The sequence below is a fragment of the Podarcis pityusensis genome (assembly GCF_964106645.2).
Source record: "Podarcis pityusensis genome assembly, chromosome: 1".
Lineage (NCBI taxonomy): Eukaryota > Metazoa > Chordata > Lepidosauria > Squamata > Lacertidae > Podarcis > Podarcis pityusensis.
In genome coordinates, this window is record NC_138028.1 from 92,607,203 (window position 1) to 92,634,564 (window position 27,362).

At 41.1% G+C, this 27,362-nt stretch overlaps 1 protein-coding gene across 10 annotated transcripts in view; it reads right to left on the reverse strand.

Moving 5' to 3' along the window:
• The window catches only part of SEMA5B (semaphorin 5B), a 355,160-nt gene that overhangs the window by 221,895 nt on the left and 105,903 nt on the right, over positions 1-27,362 (reverse strand). For all 10 annotated transcript variants that reach the window (XM_081006115.1, XM_081006112.1, XM_081006113.1 and 7 more), the window contains one exon: positions 23,270-23,330. The gene's annotated coding sequence lies outside the window, so the exon portion shown is untranslated. The remainder of the gene's footprint in view (positions 1-23,269; positions 23,331-27,362) is intronic.

Genomic DNA, 27,362 nt, shown 5'->3' on the forward strand with positions numbered 1-27,362 from the left:
GTACTTCTGAAGTTGACAATAAGCATAAAAAAAAGGGGGGGGACAAAAAAAATTCAGGCAAATGACTTTCTCCACTGCATGGGGAAATGGGGGTATCAAGCAGGGTTTCCCAAACCTGCATGGTTCCTAAAATTCCTTTGGTGTCAAGCCATTTTGAGGCTCTCCAAATGGAATCAGCTAGCTTCAGGCAAGCATGCTCTTCATTTAAGCATCAGGAAGGGACTCTGATCAGGGAGACAGAGAACTCAATTTGCAGAAGAAATATGTTTTACAGAGAAATGTTTACTATTGGCAAAGGGTGCTCACACCACTGGCATGGATAAGTCATCAAAGGAGCTGTAAAACGGGAATGGGTAATCTGTGTTCAGATTATGTTGGACGCCAACTCCCATCAGCCCCACCCATCACGTCCAATAATTGGATGGCATCTGTAGTCCAGCAACATCTGGAGGGCAACAGGTTCCCCACCACAGCTGTAGAAGGAAGGGCATATGAAAGGTAATGCAAAATGGGAACACAAATTAACACGTATTTCATTAGTGTTTCAAAGTGATGTGGGACCATAAGTAACAAGATTATCATTTCAAGGGTTGGGTTCCACAAAACATGTGTACACATACTGAAGGTAATAGCATTCCATGATGTCTCATCAATGAACACCAGGAATAGGAGGAAGCTACGTAGGGGCATTAACATTCAAGGACTGCATTTAGTTTGCTTTTGGTTAGCAGCCGAAACCAGTCCTACTTCCTGTGAATCTTGCATGTCTCTTTTTAACAACGTAGGCCACACCTGTTTATTTAACACCCCACATTAGGGATGTCAACATCTGCAATGCGCAACATGCTGCATTGAACCTAAGCCATAAATTCAACCCAGGGTGACCAATGTTATGCCTTGCCACTAAAATCCTTTCTTGCCAATGTCAAGTACCTTCTATTAACAATATAACAAGAGCCCTCCGGAGAATCTCAGATGATAATTGCTTCAATAATATAGCCAGAACATTTCATCAGCCTGCTGAGAATTGCCTAACAATTTAACAAAACACTGGGCAGTAGGGAGGTAATAAGATAATTGCATGCACAAAAAGCAGCTGAAGTACACAGTGCCATAAGATCATTGCAACTCGATCGCTCCATGTTTTTAATTGACTTCAGTTAGAAAATGGAGGACAATTTCTAGGACTGGGAAGGATTAGGCAGCTGGGACACCCAAATGTACCCTGTGTGGTGTTAGGTTGACATTGTGTATTACAATGAAATGCTTACTGGAAAGTTTCTATCTACGTTTGGTATGTATTGTTTTATTGTTTGTTGTATATTTTATGCATTGTGAGACACTTTGGACACAAATTCTTGTGGGAAAGCAGGAGATAAATCCAGATGAGGAAGAAGGAGGAGTACTAAGAATCTTTCCCATAGGAATAGCCTTTCAACCTCTCTACACAAACCTTCATATGTGGACAACAAATATTATATTTCTCTCTGATATTATTTCCTTGAAGCAAAACCATGGCAATTCTCATTGCAATGGTAATAACTCTGGCTTAATTCATTCACTACCAAAGCAATATTCTTATTGGTTTCTCATGGTTAGCATCCTACATAGCATCTGTATTTGTAATCTTCAATGTTTTTATAAATAATAACATAGTCACATGGGTTCACCAAGATCATGTAGGGTTGGTTCTAAGTTGCTCTGAGTTGCCCTGAGCAAGATAAAGTAACTTAACAAATTCAATAAATAATACAGTGCATCTGCAACTTACACACATTTAACTTATGCACATTCAGCTTACACTTGGCCATTAAAAAATACAGCTTGATAGTATGCATGCCAACATATACACTGTGCTACTGTATTAAAAAAAATCTTGCCAGGATAATAGGCTTTGAGGAAATAAATTAAATAAAAGATCATAGGGATTTATTCTTGAAAATTGTGCCAAAAGTAACTATAAGTGAGACAATTGCAGGCAATGCTTAAAGGGGGGGGGTCCACTTTCAAATATTTCATCGTTTGTTGGTAACATCTCCTATTGGTAAAAATGATTACCTGTTAGCAACTCAGTTTATCATTAGTGTTTCTGCTAATGAGAACACAAAGGAAATGTCAATGGAAACTCATAAATATGCCAGGAGTAATATTTGGCTACCAGAATATGGTACAAACCATGTAAATACAGTTCTAGGGAGCCTTTGAAAACCTTGTAAGGTGCCTTTGTAACCTCAGCATCAAACTTTGGCCACACTTTAACTTACAACAACATTTAATTCAACAGGCATAAAATTATGGTACAAAATAATAGAAATTAATTCCCAGAGAATGGGTATAATAAGAGGATGAAAAGATGCAAAAGAAAGGAAGAATAAAGAATACGAATGAGTGGGCATGGGGGAAAGAGTTCTTACCCTTTTTAGTTTCAAAAACTGACTCATTCCCTCAGGTGGGACCAGGGACTGACACCGGAAACTCAGATCTAGAGGTTGAATCTAACTCCATCACTGCATGAGCAGAATAACTTACACTTCCACAAAAGAATTTCCCTTCTCTCTACACCAGGCGTAAGCAACCTAAGGCCCGGGGGCCAGATGCGGCCCAATCGCCTTCTCAATCCAGACTGTGGACGGTCTGGGAATCAGCGTGTTTTTACATGAGCAGAATGTGTGCTTTTATTTAAAATGCATGTCTGGGTTATTTGTGGTGCATAGGAATTAGCTCATCCCCCCCCCCCAAAAAATATAGTCTGGCCCACCACATGGTTTGAGGGACAGTGGACTGGCCCATGGCTGAAAAAGGTTGCTGACCCCTGCTCTACACCCTCCACACCACCACCAAATCTCCTACAAAGCGTTGGGGTAACCTCTGGAATATAGGGGAGGGAGGGAAAATTCGATCTTGTGAGTGGTAGATATCAATCTCACACAATGACTAAGTTGACTAGAACCCTAGAACAGAACCTGGCCAGTCACAGGAAATGCCCAGAAGAATCTGGAAGGTCAGAGGAGCAGTATTTGGCAGACTAGGGTGAGTTGGGTTGGGCAAGAGGCTGGCTAAATAGTGGTCAAATATTTCAGAAGCACTAACATTAAACCAACAAAGACAACCAATAGTTTGTTATTTACACTAACTGGTCGCACAGTGAACACTAGAAAGCCAGCAACAAGACGCAGTGCACTGTAAAGCAAATCACAGGGCCAGCTGAGGATCCAACTACCTGCCATCTTTACCCTGGCTTCTGACACCTGAAAAATGTATTTTTAAGACCCTTCCTATTCCTTTGACTGTAATTGGTTTTAACTGTTTTTAATTCTGAATTTTAAATTGTAAGCTACGCTGGGACCTGCTGATGAAAGTGATTAATAAATGTAATCATCATCACTTTCATTTCCCTAGAAATACCTCAGGACCCACATGGATTTTCGAGCCTTTGCTACTTTAGCCAGGGATGAAACCAGGGACCTGATACATGGCAAAGGTGGCATTCAATCACTGAGCCATGGACGGACTCCTCCAACATAGTAGAAAATGTTGCATGAGACATTGTACACCTGTGCAGATGTCTCATATTACATAACATACATGCTAACTATGCTATGGGCTCCAAGGGACGTTCTTCCATCTCTGATGGGAATGCCTTTAGGCTTCATAATTCTGGTCCCAGCTATATCAATAAATATCCAAAATAATGAAATCCCCACAACTGTCATTACTGAATATGTGGATGGACAACATGAAAGCCTGTCACTCTAAAGAGCTTTTGACACTGATATTAGCTGCAACTAGGATTTCAATAGCCCAGCGATGGATAACTTTGAAAAATCTGAATTTAACTGTGTAGCATAATAACTTATGGACTATGGCTTTTGCTAAAAAGAATTACACATTAGCTGCATGCTTTCAGGGGGATGGAAGATCCAGAACATTTTTGTGTCATCTGGTGGGATTTTATTTCCTATGCTTTGGGCTTAGATCAGCATCTAAGGCAGCTCAGGAAATATGGATGTTTCGATTTATACAGATATGTCGCCATTTCTTTTTCCTAATTATTTAGTGTTTCCTGGTTTGGGATATGGTGTGATTTAACACCCTGCTACTGCACTTTGGGGTTGTTATTAATGCTAACAATAACAATAACAACATGTTGCATGAGCACAGCTTGAAGACCCCATCTTTACCAAAAGCAGGAACGTCTCCAGACCTTGGTTTCAAGGGATAGTGAGGGAGAATGAGCAGTCATGTGCAGCAGTGAGGAAACTCTGGCTTTATTGTGGTTCTGTGACCCTGAGGCACTTTGCCTTCGCTCTAGCCCCATGAAGCAGAGACTATGCAACAGCAAAGCACAGCAAGGACAGATACGGCCATAAAATTCTATGTTTGGGAATCAGCTTTTCTACATTTTGCCCTACTAAATTGTTGTGCTGCTGTTATGGGTGCTGCCCCTCTTGTGCTTCAAATTTGTTTTCAGACAAGGGAAATGTCTGCATTTCCCCCTCAGAGGCCCTATGACACCCCACAGCATTGTTTGTGTGAAAGTGTGTGTGTGTGTGTGTGTGTGTGTGTGTGTGTGTTGGTGTTCTGATTCATGAAAGAGAGAATCATTCATCACAAGGATGTCATATAACCCAGAAAGTTTTCCTCTCTAGTGATTTGTTATAATAAATCCTGCTAGGAGTAAAAGCATGAGATTCATGCTACGGCGAAGACCTGCGGTCACACTTCCACACAGGTTGTCATCTTACAAGTCAGAGATTTGTTATTAAGCTGATTTGCGATTTGTCTCCCTGGAAAGCACATTCTGTGAACTTCAGGACTCCGTTTGCATAGCAATTCCACTTCTCCAGTAATGGAGCATCGCAGGCCTCAGCTTCCTTTCATATGTTTAACATTTAGAATAATCTAAATTAGCAGTTTGACTGGCAGCATACTAGGGAATTTTCAAAAAAAGAAAGAAATGAAGGCTACTTTCATAAATATGAAATAGAGCAAGCCGTACAAAACTGACTATGAAGGCATATGCTATTCCATTAGAGCTATTTATGTGATAAGGAGATGGATGCTGCTGGTCTTTAATTCTATTAAAATGGACTGTTTCTGTTTGCTTCTGATTCTGTATGTTCCAGAGGTTTCAATCCACATTAGCATTCTGACTCCTTTTTTCTCTGCTCACATAAACCTACAGCAACAAATTCAAGTTCCCCATCCAAGGTCAGAACTCGACCAAGCCATCATATTCATGTGTAGACAAAATATGATGGATGGAGGAGAAATCAGGCTTGCTGTATGTTACAGATTAAAAAGTCTCTCAACACCTAAAGCAAGCAGACAACCAACATGCCTCTTTCTTTCTTCTCTCCTAATCAGTTCTTCACACGGCACTTTTTATTTTGCCATGAGACTGCCACCAGAGTGACACCCAGAAATCTATCTATTTATCATTCCAGCTACCTAGTATTTCACATTTCAAAGTCTGCCTCTGGCCCCTGTCCACTTTCTTATCTGGAATCAGTTCCCCAGCTTGGATAAGAAGAACCTCCAACATGTTCAAGGGGTGAGGATTTAATAGTTTGAGCTAGATCTGCCTGCAACCTGCTTCGTTTGAGAAACTCCCTCTTGCCTCGAGGAACTATAGAAATACTGCTCAGATGTCCATATTATTCAGGTAGCAGCTATTATATCAATCCCCACCTTGTCTTTAGCAACTCTTTTATACCCACTTCCCAGGTGGAAAAATACCTCCTTAAAGGAAATAAGTCAGATGCATCCAGGAAAAACACATGTTGGCACATTAAGAAGAGACATCTCCCTACCTCAAGAGATTGTGTCATATGAAGCAAAAATGTAGGGTCAACTCTAGAGTGAAATCACCAGTGCATTAGCACTGAAGGAGGTGGAGATATTCAATGAGATGCCTGACCCTTGTATAAAGGCCACCAATCTTCTTCAATTCCCAGCTTGGAATATAAAAATTTGTAGACTTGCGATGTTCATCATCTCTAATACAAAGCAAGCACCACCACCACACTCAACCAGCTCCTCCCATCCACTCCTGAGTTCAAACACACATTGCTGGTGTTCTGGTGGTAGCACTAGGAGAGAGGGTAGACTGGAGACCATCTCATTTCTGCCCTTAGCTAGTAATGAGCTGTGCAGCTAATTCTGCCCAATTCTAGCCTCACTAGTATTCAATCATTAGTCCATTCCATCTGTTTGAATTCTGCTCCATCCTGTTGGATACATTTTGTGTGCACTTTTTATGTGCTTTTTCAGTGCTTTTTTGCAGGGTGCATTTTGTGGTTTGCTACATTTTCTGTGCACCAAAAAATGTATTACAAAATCTGGAAAAGTGTACACTTTGGGAGTTGCGTTCTGACCTGTAAACAAGCTTGGGAGTGCCAGATTGGGTGAGTCCACTGTGAAAAATGGAATGAAGAACTCTCCCCGCCCCCATCCCTGCATCTCATTTGCTGCCATATCAGCAGCAAATGACCAGGGGAAAAGTACAGAAAGGCCTCCTTCCTTTCTATGACCACATTGGAAACTCATGGATGACAGAGAGGCTTGGAGGCTAAAGAGGCAGTACAAAAGGCTCCTCTGAGTTTTGGAGGGGGGGAGTAAACTTTTCATGCCTCTAAAACTAAAGAGCCCAACCAAGTTAAAATTTAGTTAAATTGACTAGGAATAAGCAGATACAGTTGTACCTCAGGTTACAGACGCTTCAGGTTACAGACTCCGCTAACCCAGAAGTAGTACCTCAGGTTAAGAACTTTGCTTCAGGATGAGAACAGAAATCGCACAGCGGCAGCGGAAGGCCCCATTAGCTAAAGTGGTACCTCAGGTTAAGAACAGTTTCAGGTTAAGAACAGACCTCCAGAATTAATTAAGTTCTTAACCCGAGGTACCTCTGTATATCGGGGGAGGGGGATCACTGGCTTATTCCAAGTCATTTTGAGAGGGGTGCCCATCAACAAACCCTTATGCAACCACACTAGGACTCTTGGGATAGTAGCAGACTTCATATATATTAACTGAACAATAGTTTAGTATATACTACTGACATAAACAGGGCTTATCATTCATAAATAGTCATAGGATTGCAGTTCATACATTCTTTTCAGTTCCTTTAGAACAATCCTTCCTTAAAAATATGGTGTCTTTAAAAGCTGGGTGTAGGAAACAATTCACATTTTCCCTTAGGCTTTGTGAAATTAAACACATCTGGGTATTTTGTGCTGCCCTTCTTCCTTGCAGCTGTTTAAGCAGGACAGCTTCAGAGAGTTATCTATTCTCATATTAACAAAATTCCTCTCCCTCTTAGCTACATCATCATTATTTATTTGGCTGGAAATAGGGAGTCCCAATCCAAGGCATACTTGCTGCACTTTATATAGCTTTATGGCTCAATTTCTATTTTTTCCACCAATTCTGCTGTGTAAACAAACTGTGCTCCAAGAAGACGCAGGCAGCAAGCTCCTGATAAAGTGCTGAACTGGTGCCTGCTTGTGCTAAACCGGTTAGCCCCGAATAAGAAGAGCTCAAAATGATTCTGAAACTCAGCTCAAAAGGCATCTCAATGCTGATCCCCCCATCCGATTGCAGAGGATTACTCCTCGACTAAAGGGTTTCAGAAAGCAATGCTGCCAGACATCATTAAGAGCCTATTGTAGACACCACAGATAATCGCATGAGGAGTACATGGACCTTAAATACATCCCCCAGTTTACAAGTTTCCCAGCAGTTTGATAAAAAATTGTATTTCATGCCAGGCATGCTAATAATACATTTTATATAAATATATATAATCCCCTCAAAACAAACTGTCCCCCATCCCTCTTTTCAGATGCTTCAATATGTATATGCTGCTCCACTGTCTGCTGAATGCAAATACACTGGGGGTATGTCCAGACCACATCTGCAAAGGGTCACATTCACACCATTAATTACCTTCAATTCAGACATGCAGATGAGGTGCTAGTCTGCATTTTTGGGCCAGTATTAAAGAATTTGACCATGTGGAGAACAGTGGAGGAGGAGTCACAAGGAGTGGCCTGGCACCTTTGTGATCTTTCAAGCAGTTGCAGTCATGGATATGGCCAAAGGCTCACAACACATACAGCCCAGAGCCAGCAAGAGTCTATGTGCCAAAGAAGATAGAATGATGGACTTGGAGCAAGGGGGAACCTGGTTTCCAATACCAACTTAGACATAAATCTTACTCTGTGGCACTGGGCAAATCACTATCCTCTTAGGATACTCTTTCCCCCAAAGCTTACTGGTGATAAAAGGGGAAAACACTCTGTGTGTCACTCTGGTCACTTTGGAGGAATGGAAGAAAACAAATGAGATTAATGGAAGATACATAAATTCAAGGTGAAACATTATGCTGGTACTGGGGATCTAGGCGAATATGATTTGGGTCCAACTAATGGGCCACCCATGGGTGGGATGCACCATCAAATCTGCTTGTAGCCTGTGACTGGGCTTGTTATCTGGATATATCTGCCTTGAGGTCAATTCTTTATTGGGATGCACCTTCTCTTTGACTAGGACCCATGGTGGTCTGGTCAGGCTAAATCACTGCTTCTGAAGCCACAAAATGAGGTGATAACAGGAAGGCCATTCAGTCAGTGTTGGAATGGACTGAAGGTCTATTTCATTCTACTGAACTTGAAGAATTTCACATAAGGGGAAATCAGATCATCTGGCCCAGTGTTGGTTACTCCTACAACTGCTCTTCAGGGTCTTAGGCACAGAAGCTTCTAGGCGGAAGATGCAAAAGAGGTGGCACAAGCTGATCACAGAGAGATACGTTCATTAATACTTTTAGGGAATTTATCCCAAGAATAACTCAAGGCTGGCCTCAAGTATGTAACAAATTTGACAGAAAAGGGCAGGGGGAAGAGATCAATATTTCCAGACAAATGGGTGGATTTGGGCATAAATGCCAGTTCAGCTGAGGTCTTCAGGCAGGTTACTATCCTCTATTCTTTGTCCCTTGCATGTAAAAGAATTACATTAAAAATGGGATTAAAGAAAGGATAAATAAATTTATATTATAAATCACGACCCTAAGCACTACATTTAATTATGTAAGTCTTCTGCCATCAGGCACGATATCCACTCTGAGCATAGGGCGAAAAAGACATGAGGATGGGTCATTAACATCTCACTGTGCCTTCAACAGTTTCAAGAATGAAACGTTCTTTTACTCATCCAGACTTCAGAAGTGTCACTTTTTTTATACAGATAAATGCATTTCAAGCATGCTCTAATTTTGCTAGATGTCAAACCAGTGAACACTCTAGAGCTCAGAAAGACCTTGTTTTAAAACTTAACTGGACCAGAAGCCTCTCTTACAGTCCTTCCTGTCACGGGGGACCCAATAACCTGGGAAGGCGGAGTCAGTCTAGGACCTAAGGATGTTAAAGTGCATAGCCCAGGCATAGGCAAACTCGGCCCTCTAGATGTTTTAGGACTACAACTCCCATCATCCCTAGCTAACAGGACCAGTGGTCAGGGATGATGGGAGTTGTAGTCCTAAAACATCTAGAGGGCCGAGTTTGCCTATGCCTGGCATAGCCAGATATTAGGTCTGTATGTGGGTCATATACTACAGGCTCCCTTGCAAGCCAGCCGCAGCAACTCCTGACATTCTACTTACATGGCAATTAGAAACTTCCAGTCCTGGTTAGGAGTGAGCTACAGTTTGTTGATTCATCAGAGCCAACTACAATTTGTGACTGTCTGCAAACCAGTTTGTCTACTCAGATGAAGTGGCGAACTACAATTTGTAACAATATGGGATTGGAAGTTTCTGATTCCACACGAGGGGTGGATCAATGAATCAAGTGAAAGCTTCAGATCTCTCTTCTGCCCTGGAGGAGCAGAAAGCAGGGGGTAGCTGGCAAGCATGTCTCAATGAAGTTATAGCTTACAATCTAGTCTGAGCTTATGAATATAGTATTCATTTTGTCTGCTTCACACTCTTCTAGCCTGCAGGTACAATGCTCTCCTTAGGTGCAGCAACAGCAATCACTATTGTATGTCTATTTAGATACAGCACCAACTGTAATATGCAAAACCACTTTAAACTATGGTTTAAAATTCTGGTTTGTTGGTTAATAACAAACTATAGTTCATTAATTCAGTCAAGGAACAAAATGGCAGCTAAATTTCCTTTATCACAATTTTGTGTGATGTCTAAATCAAGTACAGTGCTTTACATGTAGCGATGCTATAAAGGAACTGTATTTTGGGAAGCAATGAGATTATCTCAACATTGATCATCCTGGGCCTTTCAGAAATTAAATATGCATCTGGCCCAAATGCTGTTGCAAAAAGGATGTTTTAATTGATGGTATGGTCCAGGCTGTATTCCTGAAAGAGCTGTAGTGGATCTTGAAGATGTAATTAATGAAAAAGGCTTGAGGATGTCTATAACTGAAATTAAAACTCTGCTTTACAAATATCAACAAAATAACCACACTGTAAAAAGAATGAAAAGCCAGAAAGAAGCAGTTGTTAAATAAATGGTTCTCAAAATGAGCTTTAATAAGAGGTTCTAAGGGAGACTATATAGACTCACAGAATCATAGAGTTGGAAGGTATCCCAAGGGTCATCTAGTCCAGCCCCCTGCTTAGCTTTGCAAATGTGCTAGCAGTTTTATTGCTGCACCAGCCCAACTCCCTTCCTAGTAGCCTTAACTCTCAACCTTTTGCTGTAAAATGAAACTGCAGCAACTGTTTTAATTTTATGCAACTAATCCCTGTAGCATAGCCACCAATATGGTGAACTGCACATCCGACATGATGCTCTTATGACCATGATCAACATTTGTCACTGCCATTCAGACCAGTAATTCTGAAAATCCCTGCTTTCTATTTCATGTGTAGTTGTTTTTTTTAGTTTAAATATCAGGGATAGCCAATATGGTGCATTCCTAATGTTGCTAGACTACAGCTCCCATGATCCCTTGTCCACTGGTCATGCTAGTCAATTCCTCCTTGAACAGCAAGGATTTGCTAGAATTTCCAAATGTTCAATTGTAGTATTTCCCAAAAACATTAGCAAACATGTGCATAACGAACTGTGAACCGCCACATACACTCTATACTGTCAATACGGCTCGTACTGTACAAGTTTCTCAGCCTTAGCTACAAACTCTTATATAACTGGGAACAATCTAAGAATTATCTGTCAAGGCAACACTTGATGACAAATTAAAGGAGTATCATTCAGTCCAACCTCATCTTTGTTATAGAAGGATATGGGTAGAACTGTTTTCTGTGTTTCTGAAGCTGGAAGAGAATTTGGTCTGGGCTTCCACTCTGCAATTGCCAAACTTTTTAGGAGGGGCTGGCAGGGGGAAGAAGTTTGCGTTTCATTTTTTTTCCGCAGATGCAAACACATTTTTGTCGCACGGCAGCAAACCTTGTTCTTTGCTACCCAAAGTCTTTTCATGATTTCAGAGAAGGGCTTCCATCAAGGGACAGGCATTGTCTCCAGTTGTCAATATGTTTTGGCTCTAGCTGTGGAAGTGACCCCTGCTTCTACTCATCCTCTTCCCTACATTATCAGGGGAATTAGCTGCTGGTAGAGAAGAATAAAAAGCTAAAAGGAAAAGAGGGAAGTTGGCTTGCACAGCCTGGGATAAAGTAATTTTGTGTCTCCCTCCCTCTCTCACTCAGGATCTGGAAGCTGAATGCAACTCAGGGCTAGGAAACAGAATAAGCTCTTTGTTAGGAAAAGAATAACTAACTCCTCAATCTTTCCTGTTGGGAGATGCTTCTAAGGAGGAATGAACCTCTGCAGGGAGTTTATTATGTGTACATGAGAAGTGTGCCTCCTACTGAATAACAGTAGGGAACAGCTTTCTTCCTCTTACTCTGTTTCCCGCCCTTCCACTACCTATTCCTTCATTCCCCCAGGTCTGCCACCCCCACCCCCAGTGAAAAGCCTTACAATACAAAGGAACATTCAGGTAATTCGACTCAGAGTCACACAAAATTACACCCCACCCCCTTTCTCTATAAACTAACAGTGTGTGGCCTGTGTTTCATTTGCAACTGTAAATGAAACAGGCCTACAACTGTGTTTATAATCCCTCTTAATTGAATTTCTGTGACAAAACCCAGAGACGGTGTTATTACCCTCAAGTTAGTACTAGCCGTGGTCTCCTGGGCAGTTAAAAAACAAAACAAAACAAAAATGCAGGGCAGTATTGACTATAATGAAGTTTTATTTTTGTATCAGTAAGAGGAATCTTACACACACACACACACACACACAGAGAGAGAGAGAGAGAGAGAGAGAGAGAGAGTGTCTTGAAATATCAGTACCATATTTGTAGGATACAGAAAATAAGCAAGAAGGGAAATGAGAGCAAGTAGTTCATGCACGTGTCTGCAATAATATCTTATTCTGTGTCTTCCCACACTGGGCCAATTCGCATTATAACTTTTACACGGCATACATTATGAAACCACCACATTTCATTTCATTTTTGCCACGTTCAACTGTCTTGTGAGTTTTCGCATGTCCCATACTTCAGAAAATTGTCCACACAGGAGGAGGTAACCCATGACCTTGAGACATCATCACTCCCCCCCCCCATCAACATGTGGCTGCTTCACCATGTAACCATCACACAGTATGCATTGTGTCAATAAGCACTTGGTTCAGTAAGACATTACCATTCCCTTAACCATTTAATTCAGTGGGAGAAGAAAAGGTCATTAAAGTGCAAAGTACAGAAAGCTAGTAATTCCCTAACAGGGGGTGGTCAAGCCACCAACAGCAGATATTAGAGTCCCCTGCAAAAATAGTAATTAACACAGAATCTCTTTCTGTGTCAGAGCAGCATATTAAAATTGCATCACGAGAGAGAGAAAAAGCAAACTTTTTAAGGTAGGCCCAGTGGTACCTCGGGTTACATATGCTTCAGATTACACACTCCGCTAACCCAGAAATAGTGCTTCAGGTTAAGAACTTTGCTTTAGGATAAGAACAGAAATTGTGCAGCAGCGGCAGCAGGAGGCCCCATTAGCTAAAGTGGTGCTTCAGGTCAAGAACAGTTTCAGGTTAAGAACAGACCTCTGGAACGAATTAAGTACTTAACCCGAGGTACCACTGTATGGTATTTGGTGTATTTTAATGGCACCATCTGTACAAGATGGAAAGGCTTGGCAGAGGCAATCTCAAGGCAAACTCAAAACAGTAAACTTGGATAGGCTTCTGTTTTGATTTAGGCTGCACACACAGCATACATCTAAAGCATATGGCTTCCCTAAAATAAGTCTGGGAACTGTAGTTTGCCCCCTCACAGAACTACAATTCCCAGCACCCATAACAAGCTACAGCTCCCAGGATTCTCTGGGGAAAGCCATGTGCTTTAGATGTATGCTGTGTGTACGCAGACAAAGTTGGTCCAGTGTAAGTTTTCAGGGAGAAGCAGAGTAGAATATTCTGAAACTTTCATAAAGATGTATCTGCTGAAAATGTGCATTCCTGGACTTACAAACCCACAGCTGCTTAACACTCACGGGGCTCTTCTTAAATCCAGCTCCCTTATGTGGAGGAGGAATGGTAATATATTCATAAACTACGTCAAGCTGACTCACAATGCAGCAGAGTTTTAATGTCAGTACCGCGCCACAGCTGAAATAGCCTACTTTTACTTGTACAAGGAAGAACTATTCCTATTGTTTATGGCATTGCTCTAAGAAAAGATCATATTATTTGAAACAGCGTCTGAAAACCGGAGCATTAAAAGAAGCCCCTTGTATTATGGAAATATAAAACACACTTTTGAAAGCTGATGAAAATATGTCCATAGAATTACTGAAAACATGTCCATAGAATTAAATCATCTTAGATTATGGGATGCAATTGGAGTTTTAAACAGCAGTACCCAGGCCAATGGAGGAGTCACTGGCCCAAGCTTGTTAATTATAGGATTTGAAGTCCAAACAGCCTCTCCATCAAAGCTACACCATCAGGGGGCCTGCCCCAAGTTGTTTACCCACATTCATGTTGATTTTGGTCAATTACAAAATGGGTGGGAGGGTGGCAAGAGGTTTTCCAATTTGTTTCAAATTAGTGCATGCAACCCAGTGGTGTAATCATCTGCACATTCCCTGATTTGCCGTCCAGGCCCATGCTACATCGCTTGCCACATGTCCGTGATGTAATTAAGCCATGCATCAGTAATTAACATCACAACGTTTCAACTGTGGGATCTCACTGGATACATAACATCACCCTAAATTATTTATGGAAGTCCCTGCCAGCTGCAGATTCTGCAGATAAGCTGTATCTCCTCAAAGCCAAGCAGCTAGTCTGCATGTACATTCGCTAGCATGAAAAGGAAGAACCGAAACATCTTGGCAAACCTTTAAACAGAGTAGTTTCTTTTGAGACTATTCTCACAGGAACATGGGACACTGCAGTCTCTTGGGGGAGGGTCATAGCTGAGTGGTAGAGCATCTGCTTTGCATGCAGAAGGTCTAAGGTTCAATCCCCAGCATCTCCAATTAAGGCTGGAAAATATTCCCTGCCTGTCAGTGTTGACAATAATGAGCTAAGTGCACCAATGGTCTGCCTTGATATAGGGCAGTTTCCTCTATTTCTAATACTGTATTAAGAATCTCTAGCAGAAACTATAGTGTTTTTTTTAAAAAATATATGAAAACATTCAACCAAAATATCTCATCTTTTTCTCAAATAAGAGCACAATATGTTTATGGAAAAATTCAGTTGGGGGGGCTCCAGGGGAGGGGGGGTGAAAGTACTATACCTCTTTTCTTCCCTTTACACTCACTGCATGGTTCCTGCCGAAACTTCAAATTCAACAAAATGCATGTGGATCAGCCAGGGTTTTGCACGAGCAGCAATATTCATCATCAGGATTTTGGGCAGCCCCCTTCTGTGTTTCACTCACCTCTCTCTATTGGCTTAATTTACCCTCACTGAACTCAGCACAAACAAACATGAATGGTTGTGCAGCATCATGTTGTCATCCCACTTACTGCATGAGTCCTAATTTCACAGGGAGCACCCGCATAACTAATACAGAAAGAGAACGTAGTAATTAGAAGGAAAAGCCAACGGAGAGGCAGCAACAGTTGGTGCAAATATAGAAGTCGGCAGGATTTAAAAAGGTAAAGCCTCTCACAATTAAAGGTTTTGTTTCTTCATTGTTGTTTTAAACTCCTACTACTGGTTCCCCCTCAAACATGAATTAAGACCAAAAAATAGGAACAGGAGAGCATTCAGGGAACTCTGGAGGATAACTTTAAGGCGAGAAACCCTCAACCAGCTGTTGCGCACACACAACACACCCTTCCAAAGAGCCAATTGGCAAGAGTTCCACTTCTCAAACAGGGCTGTGTGCACAACCCTTGCTGCTGGGCTGGGTTGAGGAATCGCACATGGTGAGACCGATTCCCCATCCAGCTTTGGGGTACACAAGAAGAAGCCTGCATACACATGCATATGGCCCACAGCCAGATCAGGGAGCATTCAGCTATCTTTTCTAAGAAGCCTTCAATTGTCACTAAACTACTCAAAACTTTCTCCTACTTAGATCTTTTTGCAGTGATTGCTTGCTCACACCTGTATGTGTGACATTGCTGATTAACTTGGAAAGCCTTCTCTTGCCAATTTCTCCATGAAATCACTCGGGGCTCACAGGTGATGGGCTGAGTTATCACTTTTCACCCAGCAGTTCTCAAAATATCTGCAGCTAAAGTGTAGCGGGGGGGGGGGGGACCACATTTCTTTTAGCTCATGGATGGAGACCAATATCCCAGGATATTGAAAAACTATTTGTAAAATGCAGCAACACTTTCCAGGGCTGGGCCAGTCCCTAAGCACAAAGCTAAGGTGGCTATTTACAGGGCTATAAAAATAAACAGCTAGCTACCAGGGGGGGGGGGTGGGAGACCACATCTAGAAATTAAAAGAATGCTTAGTTCATATAAACATTTCTCCCCAAATGTCTGGCAAATGCATTAATTATTCCCAATAGAAATATCATCAATAAAACAAATATACTCTGTGTGTGTGTGTGTGTGTGAGAGAGAGAGAGAGAGAGAGAGAGAGAGAGAGAGAGAGAGAGCGCATGCCTGCACACACTCACAGGAATAAGTGGAGACTTTAGTCATCAGTTCTCTGATATCTTCCTTTGCACTTGTCACATTTAATTTCTTTTCCCACATTAAGTCACTTTCCCTTTCATTTAACAGTCTGTGCAACTTGCCAAAGAACTGCCAATGGACACCTCATTTTACAGAAGAATAGGCCAATTTTACCAATGAGGAAAGGCTTTTAATGTACCATGGAGACAGTACAATGAAGTGTGGTAATTTGCCTGTGTTAATGATGTTACTACGCACGGATCAGGAAAAACAAAATCTTGAGTGGTTTAATGGTACACAAACCTTGTATGGCCTGTTGCATCTGAAAACAGACAGCAGGAAAAATCTGTGTCCTGGGATGGTGCATAAAAGTGACTAAAAATTAGAATTTAATAGCAGAGTCACAGAGTAACAAGGCTACTAAAAGCTGATTCACACATTCATGTACATAATTCAACTTGCATCTGAAGTGTGAATTTTCTCCACAGAAAAGCATTATGCTATCTGTGCTGATGTCAAATGATATAGAAGCTCTAGCTGGGTTTGCTCTGCAACCGTAGTTGAAGAGAAAGAAAAATCAGCATTTGATGTAGCAGTAATCAAAGACTAAACATGCAGGTGTGAATTCACCGTACTCTAATGATCAAATATCACATAACGGCAGACCACAACATAATTAAAACTTAGGACTTTATATAAAAGTACTCCAGATGTGAAAATTTTCACTTATTTGTGTGATCCCTAAAAGATTACCAAAATGAGGGAAAGCGTTTTTCTGTGGAGTGGATAGATAGATGATAGATAGATAGATAGATGATAGATAGATAGATAGATAGATGATAGATAGATAGATCACACATATGGGGTAATTAATAAAAGAATTGGATGGATCCCTAGAGCCAAAGTGTGGGGCTGAACACACACTCCAGCAAGGGAGAACCCCCAGCAGAGTTAAAAAGTCACAAAAGCAGGGAGCAGTGTGATTTAGGCTATTAAAGCTTTTAATATCACATTTAGCCCATTACCAGAGCTTCCCTGATCCTACCCTTCTTAGCACTGAACAGACCACACACCTTAGTAAGTTTAAAATGTTTTACTTACAATGTTCCAAAGGTCAGCTTCAAGCATTTATCCATGCAACAGAAAGCAAACACGGGCAAAAAACTTGGGATACAAAATATAGTGAAATACCTCCAAGTATGAAGTCTGAGCTAAAAGCAAGCAAGCACATCACATGGTGAAAGAAAATGAACAAAGGAGAAAACTTAACTTCCTTCCTTCTAGGTGAGCGGCATGACCTAGCTGAGTCTAAGAATACAATTCTATGCTCTTAACCCCTTCATGCATTAACTAGCCCTAAGCTTGCTACTTGTGTTTCACGACAACTTCCCACAGTTTCCTCACAAAGGGCGAAGTATTTTTTTTAAAGTACCCCCCCCCCCATTTTGGCTCAGCCCTCAGCTGCATAACTTAAGGGGGAGGGAGAATACTTGATGTCACCTACATCCCTGTTTAGTTCAAGAGCCTATTACTGACTTTTGTCCACAACAGCCAGCAACACCTGCACTGCAGACTGCTTTATTTTATCTTGTGTAGTTCTGACTGCAGTGATTGCCAGATCCTTCTAAAGCTTCATCAATATCAGAAAAAGTCATTTTTCCACAACTTTGATTCTTCTGAGACAATAGGACAGTGCCTAAAAATACAGGGATGTGATTTGGCTCCAGCAATTGCCTCTCTCTCAAAAAAAAGCTCCCTTAAAAACTAAACATCTGTGAATTGCAACAGCATTTTCTTTCCAATAAACAAGTTTTGCACTATTTCTTTTCTTAAGAATCATAATTTTATCATCAGGGTTTATCATCTATTCCCACTGTGTGTGTGTAAATGTATAGCTACACAACTCACTGAAGATGTAGTTCAAACCTATGTACGACACATCTCAAATAAACACTGAAATGTTTAGGATAGGATAGGATTTCCTTGATTCTTGCTTTAAAAATACATCTTGGAAAATAATGAGTAGTGTTCAATTCCTCCAAATCTTTAGAACCTCATAAAATATTATCCAATTACTCTTCTAATAAATGGCATAGAGTTGACCTTTCAAATAAATATATTTTAAGAATTCTTACTGGTAGTATAAAAAGTGTTCTGATGGGCTGTTATAGGTCAGTTACAACTCAGCAGATGTTAGTGAACTAATGGCCAATTCACACATTCAATTTATAGGATGGGGATATTATGGCACAAAAAACCCCTCAAAATAGCTGCTCTACAGTTTCAAAGATCAACTAGAGTTATTTCTATGGCACTGGTTCCCATATAGTTCTATCTATGTTAGCCGTATGGGACGCGGGTGGCGCTGTGGTGTAAACCACTGAGCCTTGGGCTTGCTGATCAGAAGGTTGGCGGTTCGAATCACTGCAACGGGGTGAGCTCCTGTTGTTCGGTCCCAGCTCCTGCCAACCTAGCAGTTCGAAAGCACGTCAAAGTGCAAGTAGATAAATAGGTACCGCTCCGGCAGGAAGGTAAACGGCGTTTCCGTGCACTGCTCTGGTTCGCCAGAAGTGGCTTAGTCATGCTGGCCAAATGACCCGGAAGCTGTACGCCGGCTCCCTCAGCCAATAAAGCGAGATGAGAACCGCAACCCCAGAGTCGTTTGCAACGGAACTTAACTGTCAGGGGTCCTTTACCTTTAGATTTTTATGTTAGCCACGCCAATGTAATTCTGATCTAATCTGTAGTTTCTGGTACAAATTTACCTGATGGAGGAAAACATACTTTCCAAAAACAGCAACATATGATATTGTGATCCCTACCATTTCATTCCTATTCCTCCTTTACATGAATAAACCACAACCAAGTCTACTATTTTATTAATAATTTTTTCCCATAAAATGTGGTACTGAAAACCAGAAATGGGTTTCTGCAAGAAAAAGGCCCAAACTTGTTTTGATTCCACGGGGCAAGTAATTTTTGTGCTTTTAAAAATGTTTTGAGTGCATAATCTTTAAAATACCCATCAGGGAAATGAGCCATAGGGTGTGTTTAATGAATATTCATTTAGAAGCTTGTATTTTGTTTAAGTAATCACACATACAGATTAAAAGATAATTGTGATACAGATGGAACAGTAGATATCAATTTAGCAAATGTTGTAATTACCTCAGTTGTTATTTTATTTAGGAAGTAGGTGTCAGAGAATGATGATTGTGGATCAAATTCTGTGCATATACGATGAGTTGTATTCAGTGGTGTCCTTCTGCTGGTGAAAAACTCTTTGATCTAGCAGAGGCTCCCATCAGCAGAACCGGGAGGGAGACTATTTTAGCCAATTCACCTCTGCATTGGAAGCCTACCACACCACTTTCCATGCTGTGCCACAACCCTCAAGTACAGGCTGAAGGTGGGGAGGTGCAGGTGTAGAATGAATATGCAAAACGTCACCTTCCTTCCTGGATCCAATGATGGAAGTCACATTGAACTGAAGGGTTTTCCATCACTAGACAAATACCATTGGATAAAACCCTAAATTCTTAGCTCCTTCTGCTATTCCATTATACAGCAGAGTTTTCTATATCTCAGTGTTCTGTGAAACGTTCAAAACACTGCAGCCACCTCTGTTTATCAAAAAAAAACAAAAAAGACCAACCCTGTATTTTATGTGTTTCCATGGACATGGAGATATGTGGGGCATAAATATGGATAACTAATGTCTGGAAAGCAGTGTTTATCAATACAAAACCATCTTTAGATCTCTACACTTGGAAAAGAAACAAAGTTTGGGAGTACCAATATCACAACATTTTAAAATGTCACTGTAAGCTTGACTTGCAAAATCCTGCCCTTGTTGGCCACAGACTCATGTCCATGCCAACACGAAGTTGCTTTTAGCCCCACCACTGAAAATGTTCTACATGCAAGTAATTCTGTTATTCCTTATATCTCATCATTACTCTCAGGAGAACCCAGAGCAGCTAACAGCAAAGACACAGTATTAAAAACAAAATAAAAGTACATCAGAAGTGAGCATTAAATACAAGTCCAAAGAAAAATACAAATGATGTCACTCTTATTGTGCTCCATAGGCCTGTTTGAACAAATAGTACTGAGTTGCCATCTGGACAGATATAATGTGGGGGATAGTCTGATCTCAGTAGTGAAGGATTTCCACAGCTGCGACACTGTCATTGAGAATTACGCTTTTTCTTCTTTCAAAATTATTGTAATCTCCAATAACTGAAGAAACTGAGTATCCAACTAAGTAATACTCAGGATAGATGCATTGAACTCAAAGGACATAACTTCATTGACTCCAATGAGTGGGTATAATTAACATTGAATATCATAGAGTCAAGATGAATGTGCGTCATATGGTGTAAGATACTGATTCAGACAGGAGCAGCCAAATTACTGTGTGCTGAGAGTGACTACAAAATAAGCCCAATCTTCCCACGCACATGGCGTCTGAAGCGATCAAGACATAAAAAATCACTTCTTCCCTGGATGTAGACAATAGGCACTCTTACAAGTGAAGCATCTGCAAGTTCATGACTTCAGTTTCTACTTAACTGTGGAAGTGGCTGAGGAATTAGTGTATTACTCTGGGGAGACAATAAAAATCAACACAAGGTCTGAAATGCTGGCAAAAGGATTCAATTACAGCATTATTTGTATTTCCAGTTCTCCCCCTATTGTGTTCTTTCCTTGTGACTTTTCCCAAAGTCTCCCTTAAGCAAAATAGTCTCACCCATTGATTAAAGCACAATTTTCAATGGGCCAGTGATTGAGTTATCTGATAGCTCCTGATGAAAGCCATCAACTGGGACTGAAATAAAAGGTGGAATCGATGGGTTTTTCATTACAAGATATTGACTGTACTGAGTTCCTGAGTGAACTAAATAGAGATCCAATGAGTACATTAAGTAAGCAGCACAGTAAAACACACTGGGGGATAAACTGACTAAAATATATAATCAACCACTTAATTCATGCATATTAATTGGAGAGGTGGTGATTTATTAATTGGTTATCTAAACGGATAGCCCCACCTACATTCCAAAAGCCAAGAGTAGGTAACGACAAATTAAACATGTCACATTCAATTAAAATTTAACAAACCAATGAGAAACCCAAACTACATTCAAAACTAAACCAAATATCAAAGTCTTAATATATATCCAAGCTTTGGATTACATAAAACTCAAAGGACAGCCCTTAGATATCACTGAGCAGCCATGTAAGTATTCTTGACCCTACCTGACTTAATGAGGCACTTGCTATAAATGGCAGCATTAATTAAATCCTACTCAATTTCTATAATGTAGTGGTGAGGCATCTTGCTGCAACTCAATTTTTCTGAAATCACAAACAACCTGGGCAGGTGGGTGGGAATGCATCCCATTGTAGTCACTGGTGTACACTGGTGTCAAAGAACCAGAAGAGGTGAATATCATTGGTTCTAATCCCCAGGCTCTGCTGCCTTGGTAACATGTGGAAAGAGAGAAAGAGTGAGCAGAAAAACAAGTGGCATAAGAGGAATGTCAGAGACAGAGAATATTGAAGGAAGCTGAGAAATGGGTGGAGTCAGAGATGAGATGATGATGATGATAATACCCCATCCAATTGTTTATTATTATGTTTATTATTATTATGTTTATTATTATTATTATTATTATTAGTACCCCGCCCATCTGGCTGGGTTTCCCCAGCCACTCTGGGTGGCTCCCAATAGAATACTAAAACCACGATAAATACATCAAACATTAAAAACTTAGGTCTTTCAGGACCAGTGTTATGTGGTCTCGGTGGCCACTCCCAGTCACCAGTCTAGCTGCCGCATTATGGATTAGTTGTAGTTTCCGAGTCACCTTCAAAGGTAGCCCCACGTAGAGTACACTGCAGGACTCCAAGTGGGAGATAACTAGGGCATGCACCACTCTGGTGAGCAGTCCACGGGCAGGTAGGGTCTCAGCCTGCGTACAAGATGAAGCTGGTAGACAGCTGCCCTGGAAACAGAACTGACCTGTGTCTCCATGGACAGCTGTGAGTCCCGAATGACTCCCAGGCTGTGTACCTGGTCCTTCAGGGGCACAGTTACTCCATTGAGGACCAGGGAGTTCTCCACACCTGCCCACCCACTGTCCCCCAAAAACAGTACTTCTGTCTTGTCAGGATTCAACCTTAATCTGTTAGCCACCATCCATCCTCCAACCACCTCCAGACACTCACACAGGACCTTCACTGCCATCACTGGTTCCGATTTAAAAGGGATGAAACTGAAGAAAGAACATGCCTGATACTCTGTTCACATACAATCCATGATTTGGGTCCTCATCATCCCTTTAATAACTGTGCATGAACCTTGGGAAGAGTTAGTCATTTGGATACATTGATCACATGACTATGCCCTTTACCGCTAGATATCATGTGGTCATCCAAAAATTTCAGTGCCTATCACTGGTTCCAAACAGAGCCTTTTAATTGTATGCAAGATTGTGCCAGAGAGTAAGTAGGAAGGTGTGAGACACAACGAACAGGGCCAGCCCTACAATTAAGCAATAAGGAGACTGCTTCAGGTGGCAAATGCTGAGAGACAGCATGTGTTCCTTTCTTTGGGAGGATACAGCTATATGTACAACACAACCTGATCTACACCCCCATAATTAACCTGCTGTCCTCAGATACAATAGCCAATCTAAGCAACTTCTATATGTGGAATATTAGGACAGTGGGGGTGGAGAGAGAGAAGAGATCTTGTCTGCCTCAGGCAGCCCTTACAATGAAGCATATGAGACATCTACAGCTAAACTGAAACCAAAGAGATTTCTGTGCTAATCCCTCCCACTTCACACAATAGCAGACCTAGGAGGATGTGTTTATGAATGACAATACAAAAGCACAAACTTTACTCTCCCCCCCCCCAGCCACCCCCCATGAATGAGATGCTCTTTTTTGGGTTCTTCTCCACTGCTTCAGGTTTCTTGCTGTAACAGCAAACCATCTGTGGAAGAAACTACCATCTAGACAGAGCCTAAGTCAAAGGATTTGGAAACAAAAGTCCAAATCTAGAAAGGGTGTCATTACAGTTTTAAAAATAGAAAACTGGTTTTCTCAAAATACTCACTGTCTTTGCATCACTAGCATGTCATTTCGAGGTCCGTGCTCTCTTGTAATCCTGTTGCAACCTGCAAGAAAAGAAAAGCACAACGAAAATAAAGAATGCTAAAAATAGCAGAACAGAGTAAAAATGTAATGGATGTTATGTCATTCTCCTCCAACATTTAGCAAATGGAAAAAGAGACACAATTCTATTCTGAAAGCTTAGCCATTCTTCAATCAACTGTCTCTTCCTGATGGTGTGTCGCATGGTGTCTTGGCGCTGAAGCATGCCAAACCGTCTACAGCCAAGATGTCTCCACCTTTGACGCACAAGTTTAATCTCAGAGCGGATGAAGCTGGAACTTGGGAAAATGACAACTCTACTGCAAAAAATGCACACAACAACATGTTTTTAATAAGGCACCCCCCCTCAAAAAAAACCTCAAAAGCAAATTTCTTTTGTACCAGAGACAAGTATTGGAAAATACTAGGTTCCTAGTAAACAGGGGGAATGTCTTGGAATTTATAAATCACAGATACACAATAAAACTCTGTGAGTTTCTAGGAAGTTTCCCTTTCTCCAGTAAAGTATTTCCAGACACGCATTTCCAATCCTACATTAATTTTGCTTTGACTTCAGACACATCCAACACTAGGCAACTTCACAGACTAGGGAAAATACGGTAGAACTTCCTCTATCACTGTGTCTATGTTCTTCCTTCTCCTCTTTAAGGGTTCAACAGAGATAGTTACCATGAGATAATGATCCCTGCCTATAAGAACTCTTGCAGACCTTGGGTCACTGTGTTTCAGTATGGAACTATAAAATCCACAACCCTACATACTAAATTTCCTAGGGTGCAAGAGACTTTATATCACACACTGCAGACTGTTGTTTGAACAAATAAATCAAAGGTGGGGACCCTGTGGCCTTCCAGATGTTACGGGGCGGTTACATCTCAAACCACCCCCATTTTATGGCCATTGTTGGTGGGGCTAAAGGGAGTTGAGAAGCCAACATCATATAGAGGGCCACTGGCTCCCCCAGCCCAGATAAAATGTGAGTTCTGGGATTCTTATCTGAAGGACTGTGCAGAACAGACTGTAAGAAATAAGCTCAATTCATTTGGAAGCTTGCTGTTCTAGCTTTTGGCCAACATGTTACTCGCTGGAAAGTTTCTAGCACACATCAAACTGTGGTTACATGCCGTGGTTTGTTCTGCAGAAAAATACAAATTAGTTAACATGCACATTCATTCTCAACATCTCATTCTTAGAGAGTTATCTTCCTCCACACAGGAAACAGAAACATATGTGACCTTTGTATTGTATCCAACTCAACCAAACACAGCTCATTTAGAATTTCATCGCGTTCTCAACGGTGATTCAAAGCACTTGGCAAATAATCTTAAGGAATAAACAAATATGAGAAAAATGTGAAACTCTCTGATGACCATTCAAGGAGCAAACACAGCCTGCATTGCAGCTCAGTTTACCAAGGGCCTCCAATTTTTCAAATGAGATTGTACTTGGAGAACAGAGTATTAGAATCCAGGTTGGGGTGTGATAGTACATCTGAATGTTGCCCCACACCAAAAATTCCCTGCCCACAGAAAGCTTGCTTTAGGAAAAGAAAGGTTCTAGCCTAGGCTGGTCTCCAGTGTGCTATTTTTCTATGAACAGGTTTTGTTTTGGTTTTCTTTACACAGGGGAACTTTTAGAATGTAAAATTTTCCACCTGCACTTTAAGCATCACATGATTCTGCTGACTCTTTGATATAGATACAAGCCTGAAGTGCAGAGAAGCTGCTGTAATTTTCTGTGAGTCTATAATTGTGCTTGATCTCTCAGGCAGTTTACCTACCACAAGGTGCTCACATCAATAGAACTGTACAATGTGAACAAAACAAACTTGCAGTTAAAATAATTCATATACAAAGCAGATGAAACAGAGTAGGATTCATCATTGTCCAAAGGGCAATTTAAATAAAATGTCTTAGCTGATGTCTAGTAGCACATATGGGCGTATGTAAGCTTCCTGAGAACAAAAATTGAAGAATTAGGATAGCAAATGTATCTTGGGCAACTCCTCCATCCACAGATCCCCCAAAGCAGGGAGAAGGACCACTTTGTACACAGGCAATTTGAACTTTAATCACCTTGAATTACGCTTGACAGCAAAAATGTGTCTGTTAATGAGCATTACTTTTATGGACCATTTTTCTCCCCAAAAAATGTTTCTTGTTCATTTCTGCAGCAGTTTAAGCTTCACATCAGTTTTCAAACATAGCCCTGTGTGGAATACAAGACATTAATAAATCCTGGAGCCTTCAGTCTTTGCAGAGTCAATGTCTACCTTCCAACCAGAGTCTGCAACATACAACCTACTTTTAATTTTGAAACCATACACCTCCTTCCAGCAACTCCTGCAGCCAAGCCGCTGCCAAATGCATTCCTCTGCTTTACTTTGGATCATATCAACGAGGCCAAGAGGGAGATCTTGTCCTCTGAGCAGCCCAGGGCCTCCATATACACACCCCAGGTTTGCACCCCAGAGACCTCCCTTTGGTGTTGCTAACTCAGCAAAAACAATGTGGGAGGCAGCAGTATGAGTTACCAGACTCTGGATCCACAGCAGGTCCATTGTCTCTTGAGGCACACAGATGCTAACAGCAACCAACAACAACATGCCCACTTTCAGCATTTTTCTAGGGTGTCTTCAGGAAAGCTGGGATTACTGAAGGTCCTCCTCTGGACCGGGTTAGCCCAGGGCAAAGCAGCCAAAGGAACATAGCGTAATCCAAGGCAGGCAGAAAGTAAAGTTCCAAAAGCAATGATCGAAGTTCAAGAAGTCCAGAAGAAGCAGGTAGAGGAATCCAAGATGAACATGAGGTCACATTCCAAATGTGCATGGAAAGAGGGCAGAAGCTTACTCTGGCAGGAACATCTCAAATTAAGAGAAGTTGCTCATAAAATAGGCTACAAGGTGACCCTCATATATTGTTTACTTGTGGCCCTCCAGATATCACATAAGTGTAACTCCTGCCATCCTTGCCTGGGATAGATGAGAGATGAAGTCCAGAACATCTGGAGACCACAAATTTTCCTCCTCTGATTAAGGCCTGGTGGAATTAATTGGCCCATGGACCCATGAATAGCTCAGTCAAACAGCAATACTTGGATTACAGCCAAGCAGCACCTTTGAGAAATGTAGCTCAGTGTGTCAGGTGATATACAAAGTGTTGAAGGTAGGTGCTGAAAGCCCCTGTTGAAACACACGTGTGCACCAGAGTCTTCCATAGGTTCTGGGTCTTTTCTTTTGAAAGCTCTACAAACTAACAGCTATAGAAGACAGACAGACAAGAGACACTGAGACTCTGATGTATTATTATTAAACATTTATAATATGGAAATTCCCCAACAGTCATACATCCTACTCCTACTTCTCCTAGTACTATGCCAACTAAGTAAATTATTTTACTTAAATGTGACAGTTTCTGGCTTGAAACATCAAAAGACATATCAGATAAGAAAAGGATAAGTAGAGGATGAGAAAGAAACAAGGGATGAATTCACTGAAATTATTCAATGGTTTAGCATTAATTGGTTTGGGACACAACATTTAGGCGAACAGCAATGAACTATTTCCAAAGTAACAGATTGTAACACTCCTACTAAAGTAGAATAATCCCTTACCCCACGCATAGCTTCTCACTGTTACTATTTGAATACTGAATAATCGTGAAGTGCCACTGAATGCAAGAACATCATCTGGCTCGGTGACTTTTTGCTTTCTGGTTAGAGAAAAGGAGAAGCTTCAAGCAAAAAACAAGTAAAAAAAACTATGGCAACATATGGCTCCGAAAATCTCAGTCGTGATCTCTGCCCACCCCTAAAGCAAACTAAGGCCCCAGAAACAGGAAAAAGTGCACTGCTTTCAAGAAAAAGCGCAATTCAGAGTGGTTTTATATGTCTGGTTTTTATGTCCATCTCAAAGAGAACACTTGTGCAGAGAAAGACCATGGCTATTTTGGCAACATAGCTCTAGTTAGAGCACTCTCTCTAATGGGTATGTTTTGCAGCCATACACTCATGGGTGCTTCAAAGATGAATCTCAT